The sequence below is a fragment of the Agelaius tricolor genome, unplaced genomic scaffold (genome assembly GCF_023055355.1).
Source record: "Agelaius tricolor isolate 1412-34295 unplaced genomic scaffold, bAgeTri1.0.p SCAF_2, whole genome shotgun sequence".
Lineage (NCBI taxonomy): Eukaryota > Metazoa > Chordata > Aves > Passeriformes > Icteridae > Agelaius > Agelaius tricolor.
Window position 1 is genome coordinate 37,395,166 of NW_027269262.1, and position 13,875 is coordinate 37,409,040.

A 13,875-nucleotide genomic window follows, 5' to 3' on the forward strand; every position below is an offset into this window, starting at 1 on the left:
ATGGTCAGCTGGCTGCACCAGAGCCCCTGGGCAGATGGGAGCCAGGTATTGGCCTCCAGCTGCTGCTGACCTGCCAGGTCTGGCTATCTTAGCCTACTGCTGCCTCCTGAAGTCAGCTGTACAACTGGGAATCGGACAAATGGAAAATAAGTGAGAATAGCAAACAGCAATAAAATCACCTGTGTCAGAGAAGAGACAAGACAAAGCACATTAGCACATCTTAAAAATGACAAAGAGACAAAACAGCCAGTAAAAAAAGGGTTCTCACAATTAAAAGATATAAGACTTGAGAATTCAAGAACTGGCAATTGGACAACATACAGTGCAATGAAAACTGAACAGAAAAATAAAGGCAGATAAAACCATCACAAGGATTAAAAGTGTCTTATTTAAGACAGCATGGAAAATAATTCATACATAAGATGGCAGATTCCAAAATGAAGCATGAAATTAAGCAACAAGAGACAAGCAATCTATGACCTTAAGGTGCAAGCTACAACCTACCCTATTTCCTGCTAGCAATATCTTACTTTCAGCTTTTTCCTGGAGCACAACAGCAACATTTACCTTTATTCCCAGAGTCCCCATTTTACAGTCTGAAAGGAATAGGAAGAAGCAGCAAAGGATTAAAACCCTGCATTGGTTCTTATAGTGCAGGTGGTGAGTTGGATGAGCTGGCAGGAGCAACAACCAAGCTACACCAGGTAGATGCCTGCAGACACTGTCTCAGGAGCACCAGGGAAGCTGGCAAAGACCTGAAGTCCAGAGATGTTCCCATGTGCCCCAGGTGATGTTGCACTCTTGCTTAGAGGAAACCACCAGGGCCATGTGCTCAAACATAGCCTTTATTTAGTCTTCAGCTAAGTTTATTCATCAGAAAAGTCTCTCTCTTGGCAATTCTTTAACTACAAGCCCATGAGGACTATGTATATGTATTGCAACCAATTCCCACAACAATACAAATAAGCAATGTCTATAAATTCATTGGGTCTCTACAGTGATTCAGGCTTGAAGGTAGATTTTCAAAAAACCTTCACAAGGAAGACCTTTTAGCGGACTAGATTAATCTGGCATACACAGACAGCAGAGGATATTTACAAAATATGCATAAAAAGCCAAATACAGTAGAAAGATATTACCTACACACCCTCCTGCCACACACTCAAAAAAGGCAAATGAGCAAAAAGAACTACAAAGTATGAATTTTAGGGATCTATTGGACATTTATATCATTCATTATTTTGATATAGCTTGATTTGCAATAGAGACAAACAATGAGGAACAAGAGAAAGGATGAGAAGATTGATGCTCTAAGGCAAACATATCCTTAAAACTTAAAGCAGCAAAGTCTGCAAATGCAGTATCAGTTACCAATGCATGGAATTTATGCCAGATCATCAACAGGAAAAAAGGGAAAGGAATGGCTGAACCAAAGCAAGGATCCACTAAGGGATCGGATGGTCTCGTGGCACAAAATCTGCACTCGATTCCCAAAATTCAACATTCCAAAATCACTCATATCTGTATCTATCTGGTATGTTAGCTTCACAACCAGCATGAGACAGCCCCTAAGCTGGAGAAAAACAACGAGCACAAGTCCTAAGCCCAGAAAATGAGAGTTGCTAATTATGGCAACCTGGAGAAAAGACACTGACTCTGCAGAGCTGCTACCACATCATTTACTGCTCACAAACCTGAGAAGCCTCATTCTTGTGCCTGGGGCACACCTGCAGTTTGAGCACCCAAGCAAAGCCTCCTACTCCTCCAAACCTACTGCAGCTGCTCCATAACTTGGTGTCCACCAGTCCCAAAAACAGAGCCTGTTCAGGCCTGCATGTCTCATGCAGGGATTAGGAATCTTTTATGAAGAGTCACTAAAATCCACATTCACTCTAGGAACAGTTTTATACTTCATGTCAAAAAAATGCACAGACTATGAGATTACTTCATTCAAATTCACTGTATTTATTAGAATTTATGATCAAAATATATTCATTACAAAAAATATATATTGAACAAACACAAGAAAACATTTATTAATTGTTCTACCTGGCTGCTCTTATTCATTGGAAGGTCATCAAAAAATCATTGGGAGTGCTTTCAAGAACTATTCATACAAACATTTCTAGAAGCAAAACCACAACAAAATGGTTTTTAAAATTAAAGCATATTTTACAAAGTACTAAAATTTGGAGGAATACTGTCCTCAAAATGTTCCTTTAAATTACCCCTATATGGAATGACTGGCATGACTGTATTAGCCACACATTTTAACACTGTTTGATCCAGTCAGCTCACTAAATCACTAAAAATATACATGACTGAGCTTCAGTTTGACCTGCAGTGACTCCTATATGTACTCTCAAAATTAACACAAGCACTGAATGCTACTAATCTTCAACTTGTAATAACTGATCAAAGAATACTGCCCTGTAATTCACTACAAACTAAAATCATAGCGCTGAACTTTGCATTTTCAAACAAGTGGTTTATAGCTCTAGATTTAAAATGCAAAGTTTCCATTATATTTAATAATTAAAATGCATGCTGTGTTATGGTTACATTTGGTGACTGGATTAGTAGTACCCCAACTGAGTTAAACAATGCCTTTTTCCTATTAGAGTTCATATTACCATATTGTCTATTTGTTTAAGAAAAGGAAGAAAAAAAGCACAGCAAGGAAGAAGGAATAAAAAAGAAATATGAATATCAAACATACTGAAAGACAGTGAGAACCAAGACAGCAAGAAGACCTGGTATCAGCAAAATATAGGCTAGCTGAAAGCAGAAAAGCTGAAATATCTGTGCATTTAAAGTATGAAAACTTTTAATAAAAAGAATATTCTCCCTTTGTCAATAAGGGTTCTCATTCAAAGTAAAGGGAATAAAGCTCAGTTTGTTTTCCTAGATGCAGTTGCTACAAATTGAGGGAATACAGACATCACTGTCAAAGAGCAGACTCTTTCAGGCTGTCAACTTCTTAATCAGGGTCTGACTTCACTGGAAAGTGTGAAATTATGTAATTATTTATGCTTTGCAATTCTGACGGTTTAAACAAATCCAGCACTATGAACATCATCTTTTATAATGCAAAACTCCTACTGTGATTTTGTTTTAGGGAATATACCTTTTCTTTTTTTCCTGTGCTTTCTAGGTGGTTTATTCCAACAAAATTTAAATATTATGTGAAGTATTTCTTTTCTCCCAAAACAGATCCCACAGAGCTTAGAAACATAATTTACAAGAATGAAAAATAATTGAAAAATAAAGTAAAAAAGAAATCATGGCCACAGTGACATCAACTGAAGCACTGTCACTTATATTGCCACCCAAAACTCTCTAACGGCAAGACTAAAGACCTTTGAGTACTTATAACAAATGTATAAATAAAATATTATTTGAGCCCATAAAAAGACATACTCCTTATATTCCTGCACTTCCATGCAATATTTAAGTATAAACTTCAGAGATTAACTTTGTTTTCATTTCAAATATATTTTCATTATCTTGGTACCAGCAGCACATACAAAGACAAGCTTGTGTGCCTGAAAGCTCACTTATTTCTCCCTCTATCGTAGCTTGTATTGCCTCTGCCTGTAAGTCACCTCCTCAGAAACCCATCCCCTTACAGGGTAAATACCCTTAGCATACAAAATACAAAGGTAGGCATTCTCTGAAATAAAAGTTTATTTAACACCCCTTCTCAAAGTTACACTTTACTGAAATCATGATGATGTGAATGAAGAAGAAGAGAAAGCATTCCTGCAAGTCAATCTCCACCAGCACATTATTCTCCTGGAAATGGAACCTGAATAGCCTGACCAGAGGTAGCGAAATGCATGGTCAGGATTTCACTTGTCCTCTCCAAACAACACCTTCTGTGGCCAATGACCTTGTGCCCAGGAAGGCTTTTTGGGGTTTGACAGAAGGAGCTCCTTGTATCTCATAAGATGCCTGCTCCAGAGCAGCTGCAGGTCAGCGCCAAACCTTTGTCAACTTTCTCTTCAGTCTCCTCCTCCCTTTCCCGCCTCAGGTTGCCATCCCTGTTGCAAACTCCTCAGGGGACACAAAGGAAAGGAGACAGGGAACAAAGCCTATATACAACCCTCTGCAGATATCAGAGGCACTCACAAAGAAGTCAAAGCAATACTTGTCAAGAATTTCTGAGCTACCTAGATTTAGAATGGCATTCACATTCACAAGTCTGCATTTTTAACACTCAAAGTCTAATGAGAAACAACTAAAGAAAAAAAAAAGGTAGTTCTTTTTCTTATAACGTATCTGCCAAGTTCCAAGTACCAACAAGTAACAACATTGTATTGCAAAACATTTGCTCAAGAACCAACCTGTTTTTTGAGGTAGGATTTGGACAAAAAAAATTAAAAATCCAATTTTATTTCCTTGGTTTTGTATGCAAAAATTATGAAATGGAGAGGTTGTATCAGGTTCTGATTTTGATCATTTTGACACAAATTGAAAAAATTCTGTTAAACTAAATGGAAATATTCTGATTTATAGTCAGGTAAATAACATCAAATTCTAGTCCCAGGTTTTCTTTCCTTCCTGATTAAATTACATTAATGTACACTCAAAACAAAGCAACTACTGCTATCCCTGTTGGTTTTTTCAGAAGAATAATTTATCTGTTAAAAAATACTACCTGGACATAAACATGAAGTCATAAGGGTTTTTCACATGTCTGCCATCTATCTGAAGCCTTACAACAAAGAGGCTTTTAGCAGTATCATAGTACGTGGACACCAACATATCATCCTAAATGTAAGGCAGAAATCAATCTGCTTCTGTGAGGACCTACATGCCACAGTTTCTCCCTAAAATACTTTTTATTAATCTGATACATATATGAAACAGCAAAACCCACAACACTCTGTATTCCTATGTGGAATGTACCAGAAAAGGCTCAACAACTAAATACTGCATCTTCACATTCTTGCTAAAAGGTTTGACATAGTATTCATTGCCATATTATTCCTAATTAGCAGTTTAAGCTTGTTAACAAGAACAGTTTATTTAAGGTAAACAGGAATTATCTTTCCATTGTATAGGTAGGACTTGTAAATAGGACAGCTCATAAATTCTAAGATGAGAGCAACTAGGAAACTATTCATTAAGGCTTGGGTTATAAATTCAAAACATGAAGCATAACATGCTTAAAGAAGATGGTTTTATTTTTAAAAGCATTCATTAGGCTCTCATCTTCAAGCTTCAGACTTGTAAATAATTTAAAATGAAAATGCGAACAACAGGCAGGGAAAACAAAACAAATGCAATTCAAATCAGTCCATTGTTGTACCAATAAAACTCAGAACAACAGAAACTAAGTTGGCAGATTCTGAAGACAACATCCAGAAAACATCTTTATGTACTGTATCTTTGAACTTACATGTTGTGCTACCATTGCCTCCAACCAACCAAAAAAAAAAAAAAAAAATTAGCTCTGTCTTCTAACAGGCAGGCTTTGCCCAGTAAAGGATACACATGCTGAACTAGTAATTTTTGGTACTCATTGGACTTTATTCTGGAGATGCCAAAGCAAACAAACAAGCTGCAGTGCTTTTAGATTTTAAATTTATCCATTCTGACTTTTCAGAAATGTATATCCTATTAACAATTTATATGACATAACCCAAGAATAATTTTCCCTTTAAAGATTAAGGTAAACCTCAGTTTGCCTCACATGGGGAGCATGGAAAGAAACAGCCTTTACTTCAATGCCTTTACAGGCACTGAAAGTTAAAAGAAGACAAAAGTAACAAATCAAACAAAAAAACAAAACACTCTGTCCTGTGTGTGTATTCAGCGTCCCAAATCCTGCTGTCCCAAATCACTGCTGTCCTGAGTGTGTATTCAGCGTCCCAAATCCAATGTCGATACATCCCTGCAGAAAGCATGTTACACACCAAGGAACCAGGAAAGTGCAACATTTTGCCTTAGCTGAAGGTATGGAGTTTGCTATCCTTTTCTCAAGGACTTGGAACAACCCAACTTAAATATTCAATGTCACCTAAACATTCAGTGGAAGACAAGCATGCAACTGGAATTTCTTTCTCCATGTTAAAAGACCACATTGTGCTGCAAAATGCAGAAGTGCCATATTCCTGTGCCATATTCCTATGCCATGGCTCTTGTGCAGAAAGATGTGCATAGATGCTGGCTATCCCAGGAACATCAAGACATGCTCCTCAGAAGCATGGAAACCAGAAAACCTGACATTTGTCAGTCACACAGATGTCCTGCAGGGCTGCAGAACATTGAGCAGGAAACCTGGCACACCCAGTGAGCTCTGGGCACACAGCAGGGTGAGATTCAGCTACAGCACACACAGCCAGCACAGAGCTTTCCAGAGGCACCAACCCTCCAGGCACTACAGGAGCAGCAAGTCTGATGGTTCCACATGTGAACCAAGATGGAAAGGTCATCCCTGTCCCTGCTTCTCCCTCCAGCACAGAAGTGGGTGATGCCAACATGCTAGACACCACCAGGGCAGATAAAGTAAGTCTGCTCCTGATTAGGAGTGCTAAAGCCAACTCTGCATGGACTGTCTCATTTTCACAGCAAATGTCTACAGCAAACATTTAAATAAATCCAATCTAAGCCATTGAATGGAAACAGGTGAAGGTCACAAGCTCTTCCAGAGTGAGCCCAAGCTTGAAAACCTGACTAAAGAGAGAGCTCACATATATAAAGCCATACCAGAGCTCTTGAGGCCATCCAAATGGCAACACAACAATCTGTCTTTGATTAAATCAGAACTCCTGTCAGGACCTCCACAAACTTCTCTGGAACGTTCTCAAACTTCTTGCTGGAATGTTTCCTACAGAAAAGCTTATATACCAGGTAACTGTATGGATTCCATAAAAAAAACAAAATCATGTGAAACTATGATTTCCAAGTGAAATGATGACTTAGTGTTAGTATTCCAGTAAGCTTTGTTACCCCTTGTAATTCCAGTGGATTTTAACATTTGTATGTATTTTTTATATCATGCTACCTATATTTTTGAGAAGAACTTTTGAAATTACAAAGATGGGGCTAAGAACAGCAATAAACTTTATAACTACAGGGAGAGAAAGAAATAACAGCTACAAAAGCATTTACATATGTACTTGTAGCAAAATATAACCTATAGAAATGTATACATTCAGATCTATACACTGAAATACTGTGTATCCTCACTCTGTACACCTCCCCCTGGGCCATTGCATACATCACACACACGTAACAACTTGTATGTCTGGACTCAGAAAGACAGAGGGAATTAAAATTTATGCCTGCACCACTAAGGATCAAGAAAACCTAAAACACTCATGGCCTCACAGCCCACTTAAACAAAACCCACACAGACCGTAGCTCAGTAGTAGGCCACACTACAGAGAAGAGCCTGTTGTAGAACAAGCAAACAAAACAAAACAAAGCAAAAAAAAAAAAAATTAGCAATCAACAGTTCTGCTAACAGAGGACTGGAAAGCAGTGACAATCATGCAAACAAGCATTCTACTTTTGGAACACCATTAGTGCCTGTTTCTAAAAGGCACTTAGGTCATTTCTTTCTTCATAAGGATGTGTGTGAATTGGGTAGTAAGTACTGCAATTTTCCTTTTCATACTGAGGAGAAAAGATAGCTAGGTTTCTTTCTGCTATAAATCTATACATTGCTGACATAAGTTTGGGACACAACTTTCTTTCATCTCCATATGTTGAAGAACTGAGATTAAGTAAAATATGAAAGCTTTCACATACATTTAACATAAACACCTACAATAGGCTACAGACTGTCCTGTAACTACTGACTCTTCTCTGGCAGATGGCAGAAACAGGACTAATGGCATTCACAACTGCAGAGCAGGAAAGCATGTATGATTCCTGTTTTAAACATGCAACTCCTTTCTGCAAAGCAAGAAGTTACCTTTGGAACTTTTGCAGGTGAGAAATTGGAAATTACAGGAACATCTTTTTACATTTTTTGCTTCTTCACTAGTTTTATATACACATGCTAACAAACAATCTCAGTTTACAGGTTAACACAGCCCATAATGACCAAAAAAAAAAAAATTATAGTTTAGAACTATGTATAGGCATCTTTAAACTTTCATACAGGTTTGTGTAGCCATGTAAGAATGTCTACTGCAAAAGCAAACAGACCAAATATAAAACCATTCTAATGTTACTGGAGAGATTTTGCATGAAATTTGACATCACAGGCCAGGCAAGATTTAAGTAGTTTGCATTGCCAGATCCCATGCAACCCTACTCCTAACACATTCTCTCCAAGACATCCATGGATAACCCTATGCTTGCTAGTACTAAACACTGTACTTGCCTGAGAGAAGTCAGCCTCTTCTCCCAGGCAACCAGCAACGGGACAAGAGAACACAAGTCTTAAGCTGCACCAGGGGGAGTTTAAGAGTTTCTTGACACTCTTAGTGTCATGGTGATTAGCCATTGGAATGGACTGCCCAGGGAGGTGATGGAGTCACTATCCCTGGAGGTGTTTAAGGAAAGACTGAACTCAGCACTTAGTGCCATGGTCTAACTGACATGGTGGTGTTGAGTCAGAGATTGGACTTGATCTCCAAGGTCTTTTGAGAAAGAACATTAGTTGATTCTGTGATCACTGGTGAGGCACAGTGCTCATTTCCTTCATGTATTTGTGTCCACCAAGAACTGCTGTCACTGCTTCTGCTCCTTCCACTCCTGGTGCACAGGAGAAGCAGTGCCTCCATGCCTGGGCTGCAGAGGAATGTGGCTGCACCTCGGGCAGCGGGGGCAGCGCTGGGGGGCTGTGCTACCCCAAGGTGGCAAGGCCAACACAAAGCAAGACCTTCCTGGGGTAGAAAAATAACCACGAATGCTGAGCTGGGCAGCTGCTGACAGCATGTCAAAGTGAAAGCACCACTTCCATTTGACTCTTCACGCAACACAGAGCACAGGAGAGAGACCACTCCACTGCATGTCTGGTTCTGAGAACAGCTGAAGGAAACACAGCCACTACATCTGTTCAATCACATCATCTTGTCTTTCTCCCCAAGCTTTCAAAAGAGTAAGTTATACTCCAGATTTCAATCTAAAAGGTCAACTTTTTAGTACCTTTAACATGCACTGTAATACCAAGGCATTAATTTCAATGAATGACTAGACCAAGTGTATCTGAAACCAGTGGTTTTATTTGACTTGGTGGGATCATCCATCCAATGAAACCTTTATGTTTTCCTGAGGAAGAGAATATTTAAATTCTAAATCATGTTAGGAAATTCAAACATAAGAGCCACCAAACAATTCCAGTTCAACCACATTTCATGTGCCAGTGTGTCTGTAAATTCCACCTCATGCACAAAATCCCAACACTGTACACATTCAAAAAATTGGAAAAAAAAATAGGCAAAGCAAAGCCACCTCATTCTAATGTTGTGCACACTAACAAGAAAATGCTGTTCTTCGCTACAAAAGGTTGAGTTTAATGGAATACTGCGACTGACATCTTCTTCACACACATTGTATCTCCAAGTAATGTTTTTCTATAGAGACAACACAGGTTAAGTTTTAAAAGCATTTCTAACAAAGAAAACTCTCATGCAAATAAACTAGAAATCTTTGATGCTACTATACAGTATTTCCTACAGAAGAATGATAGTAAAGAATTTAACTCAAGTCATTTGAATTATATTTCCCAAAATGCTAATAAAACTGACATGTTTGAACATACTGAAAAAGTCACAGTCCATCATCGTCCTGTCACATCAGTGCATTTAACTTTTTCTAAAATGTATGGATTATACAATTACTGCCAGGCTCCATATTTTATATATAAAAGCTACAATCTGATTATATGTCCATGCTGAGATAATTTATGAAATAAGGACAGAATGACTGCAATGTTACTTCCATGATGAATGTAACTTGCTGTGAATAGTGTAGGAGATTGCAAGAGAGACCCAACTGAAGCCTGTAATTGTCTTCATCTTTCATGAAGAGGTGTGACCTGGGAAAAATATAGATCCCAACATCCAAAGCTCCAGCCTCATACAAACATCTTGGTTACTCATATTCTGATAGAGGAAAGGAAAATTTATAGTCTTCACATGCCACACCTTTGGGGTATTAAGGTGAGAATCGCAGGGAATTACATCCAGTGTTTAAATTGTATGTTAGTCTGTAAGGGTTTTTCACCACCAGAAAATCCACCACTGCCACTCTTACCCTTGCACTTTGAGATTCCCATTATTTACCACTCCCTAGGTGATACCACCATCCTTAGTATCATATGGATGAGCATGAGCAAAGCCAAGGTCCTGCAAGTCTGCATCTGTACAACTACACAAAGAAGCAAAGAGAGCACAGGAAAACAGAAACAAAACCTTTATAAATTTTAAGATCACTACAAGCTATTGCATTCAGATCACAAATGGTTTTTCCTTCCTCCACCTAACATTACATTTAATATTAACATTGTGGTCCACAGGCCACAACTATTTGTTATGGAGTTATTTGAAGTTATTTGAAGCAGCAACAGGAAACCTTTCACAACAGCTCAAAGTAAACAGGACAGGACACAGACTCATAGAAAGGCTTGGGTTGGAAGGGACTTCAAAGATCACCTAGTGCCAACACCTTCTGCAAGAACCAGTTGCTCAGAGTCTCATCCAACCTGGCCTTGGAACAGTTACAGGGATGGGGCACCCACAGCCTCTCTGGGCAACCTGTGCTAGTGCCTTTCCACCCTCACACTAAACAATTTCTTCTATAGAAAGGACATACAGATAATAACCTATCCCTCAAAGGCCACCCAGCAGTTCTGGTTTCATGATCTTTCTTTCTGAAGACAGACACACCCTCAGAAGTGTATTAACATTTCTATTGCTTTCCCTGCCACCATCTGACAGGTTCCCTAGGGGTCTGACTCCTTAGATCAAAGCCACGTCGAAAATCAGAAGACTGAGAGCACAGGAGGTGCTCATGATTCAAGAGCCCGACTTCCAGAGGAGGGCAGTAGTCCTGTGAGGAAGCTGAGGGAGCTGGGATTGTTTAGCCCAGAACAGGCTCAAGGGAGACCTTATCATTCTCTACAACCACCTGAAAGTAGGGTGAGGCCAGGTGTGGGTCAGCATCTTCTCCCAGGCAACAGCTTGAGAGGACAAAAGCCTTAAGCTGCACCAGGGGAGGTTTAGGCTGGGCATCAGGAAGAAATCTTTCACTGAAAGTGTGATTAAACCTTGGAATGGGCTGCCCAGGGAAGTGACGGAGTCACTGTTCCTGAAGGTGTTTTAATGAAAGACTGGATGTGGCACACAATGCTATCTGTTGACAAAACGGTGTTCGCTGTATCAGAGGTCCTTTCCAACCTACTTCTGTAATTCTGTGACTGCTCTGCCTGTTGACTGATGCAGAATAAAGGGAAAGTAGCAACCACGCTTCCTTTATCCCTTACAAGAGCCACGTACAGAGCTCCTGCAATCACGTGTGTCCATCCCACACCGTCAACCGCTGCACTTCTCAAAGCTCATCCCCGCTCATTCTACAGCAACCTTCGGGAAAGGAGGGGGAAGTAAAAAACGGGGGGCTCGGGAGGCTGAAACCACTCAGGGTAGCACCGCCACTGCCGAGCGCCCTCCCCGGACCGACCCCGCCCCGCCGCGCCTGCGCAGCCAGCACCGCGCCATCAGTCCCTGCTCGGCCGGTCAGGGGTGCCGCCCGGGGCCGTCCCTGCGGGGCGGCGGCTCCACGGGGCCGGCGCCCACCGCCGCCGCCGTGCCCCGCCGTCTCCTCAGGCCGCAGCCGCGCCCGGCCGGGCCCCGCGCGTGCGCACCGGCCCCGGGGAGCTGGGCGGGGGGGGGGACACAGGGAACAGGGGAGGAGCCCGGAGCACGCGCCAGCCGGAACCGCGCAGCGCGGTGGTGGCTCGAGCGGGTCCCGCCCTGCCCGGTTCTCTCTCCGTCCGTCCCCGCTGCCCTCGCCCGTGCCCTCTCCCTCTCCTTTGCCCGCCGCCGCCCGCCTGCGGCACAGCGGAAGGGAAGACCCCCAGGGCCCCGGGGCCGGCTGCGGCAGCCAATGAGCGCCAGAGGCGCTCTTCCCGCCCTCAGCGCCCCGGCCAATCGGCGAACAGCTTGGGAGGAAGCAAGCACGGGATTGGCTCGGATGGCGACCCACAACCCGCTCGCCCGCCCACCCAAAAAAAAAAAAAAAAAAAAAACGACGGCAGCGCAGAGGCCCAAAAAGCCCGAGGGGAGACGGCGACGGGGCGACCCCGTGAGCCCCCCTCGCGAGGACCGAGGCAGCGGCTCGCCCCGCGCCGCTGGGCGGCGGGACGGGCCAGCCGCGCCGCGACGGGCAGCGCTTACCGCGCGGGGGGAGCCGAGCGCCTCCGCTTGTGCTGAGCCGTGTCACCAGTGGCGCGCCGTAGATCCGCCGCGCTGCGTCACGCCCGGCGTGGGGGGGGGGGGCGGGGGCGAGGCGCGCTCACGTGACGCGGCGGCGCCGGCGGGGCGGGGGAGCCGGTGCGGCGGCGCCGCTCGTGCAGCCGCGGGCGCGTGGGGCCGCGCGCCCAACGGCCGCGCGCGCACGCACGCACGCACGGTCCGGCACCATCTTGCCCTGCCCTGACAGCGCCCCTGGCTCCCGGCCGCTGCTGTCCCCCACATCCCGGGAAGGGACGGTCCCCAAAGAAAGGACGGAGCCCCGAGGGTTTTCCCGTCGTGCGCCTGCCGGACGAGAGCAGACCCGCTGGCTCCTGCGGGCGCGGGTTTGGGGCTCCCCGCAGCTGCCCGTTCCTTGGTGCGTGGCGCAGCCCGGCCTGCAGGCAGCCTCTGGCCCTAGGGCAGCCCCCGCGCTGGGTTCCGCGAGGGTAACCTTGGGCCGCACAGGGCTGTGGACAAAGCTGTGCTTCACGTTCTCACCCGCATCGCACCGCAGCGAGATTTGGATCTGGTCCTTGGGAAACCTGTTCTGGAGGAGGAGGGGGAAACAAGTCCTTGACGCACAGCCCGCAGCCGTTCACTGGGCTTCACTAGGGTTATCAGTCGAAAGGCGTCGACTGTCCAAGCTATATTAAAATACCTGTCAGAGAGTGCAGTTCAAGGAAGAAACAGTTGAAAAAGGCAAGAGGGAGGCAGTTTGTAAAGTATTTCGCATTTTATAAATTCGTGAAGAAACCGTGATGATGAAACCCTAAGTGTTCTTTCCCTCTCTTTTAAGCCAAGTTACATGATAAAGTATAATACCAAAGCAAAGAAGCAACGTGTAAAGAGTCTTCAGATGCCTGTGGTGAAATCCAGTTGTTTTTTCACAGTGTCTTCTGATTTTTAAAACGCAGGTTTCCCATTTATCTCCTGATGACACAACATTTTTTAGTAGACCGTATCTTAGTTAAACAGCTTTTAAGCATTCTTCAAGGGCGTGGCACAGAGGCCCAAGGAGAGAACACCTCTTCGGGACTAGGTTTGCAGTTCATTGACTTGGCACTGACGCAGTGTGCCCAGAGTTTACCAACTAGAAGTGACAATTCACAGTGCTATTCAGCCAGTTAGCCACTGGCTAATCTGCTAAATTTATGGCACAGCAATGCCAATTCTCTTGTGGGTTGTAAAGACTGTAAGAATGTGTTAAAAACAAAAGAGTTGCTGTGGCCTGAAGCCTTCATTGAAGCAAAGTGGAGCACCCCAGACTTTACCAGTGTCTTGGGAAAGATCTGAAATGAATGAACAAAATTTAAAACAGCAAATACCACATAGGACACTGGTGAGAGAGGGTATCTCCTTGTCCTGTACCTAAGGGTTATAGTACAGAATTTAATTATTCTGTGTATAATAGGAAATCCCAACAGAATATGGCTAAATTTGTAGTAAAGATATCTGTGGGATT

General features: G+C 43.1%; 1 protein-coding gene across 1 annotated transcript in view; it reads right to left on the bottom strand.

Moving 5' to 3' along the window:
- The window catches only part of ZNF407 (zinc finger protein 407), a 334,816-nt gene extending 322,335 nt beyond the window's left edge, over positions 1-12,481 (bottom strand). Inside the window, exon 1 of the mRNA XM_071456320.1 lies at positions 12,357-12,481. The gene's annotated coding sequence lies outside the window, so the exon portion shown is untranslated. The remainder of the gene's footprint in view (positions 1-12,356) is intronic.
- Positions 12,482-13,875: the final 1,394 nt, after the last annotated feature.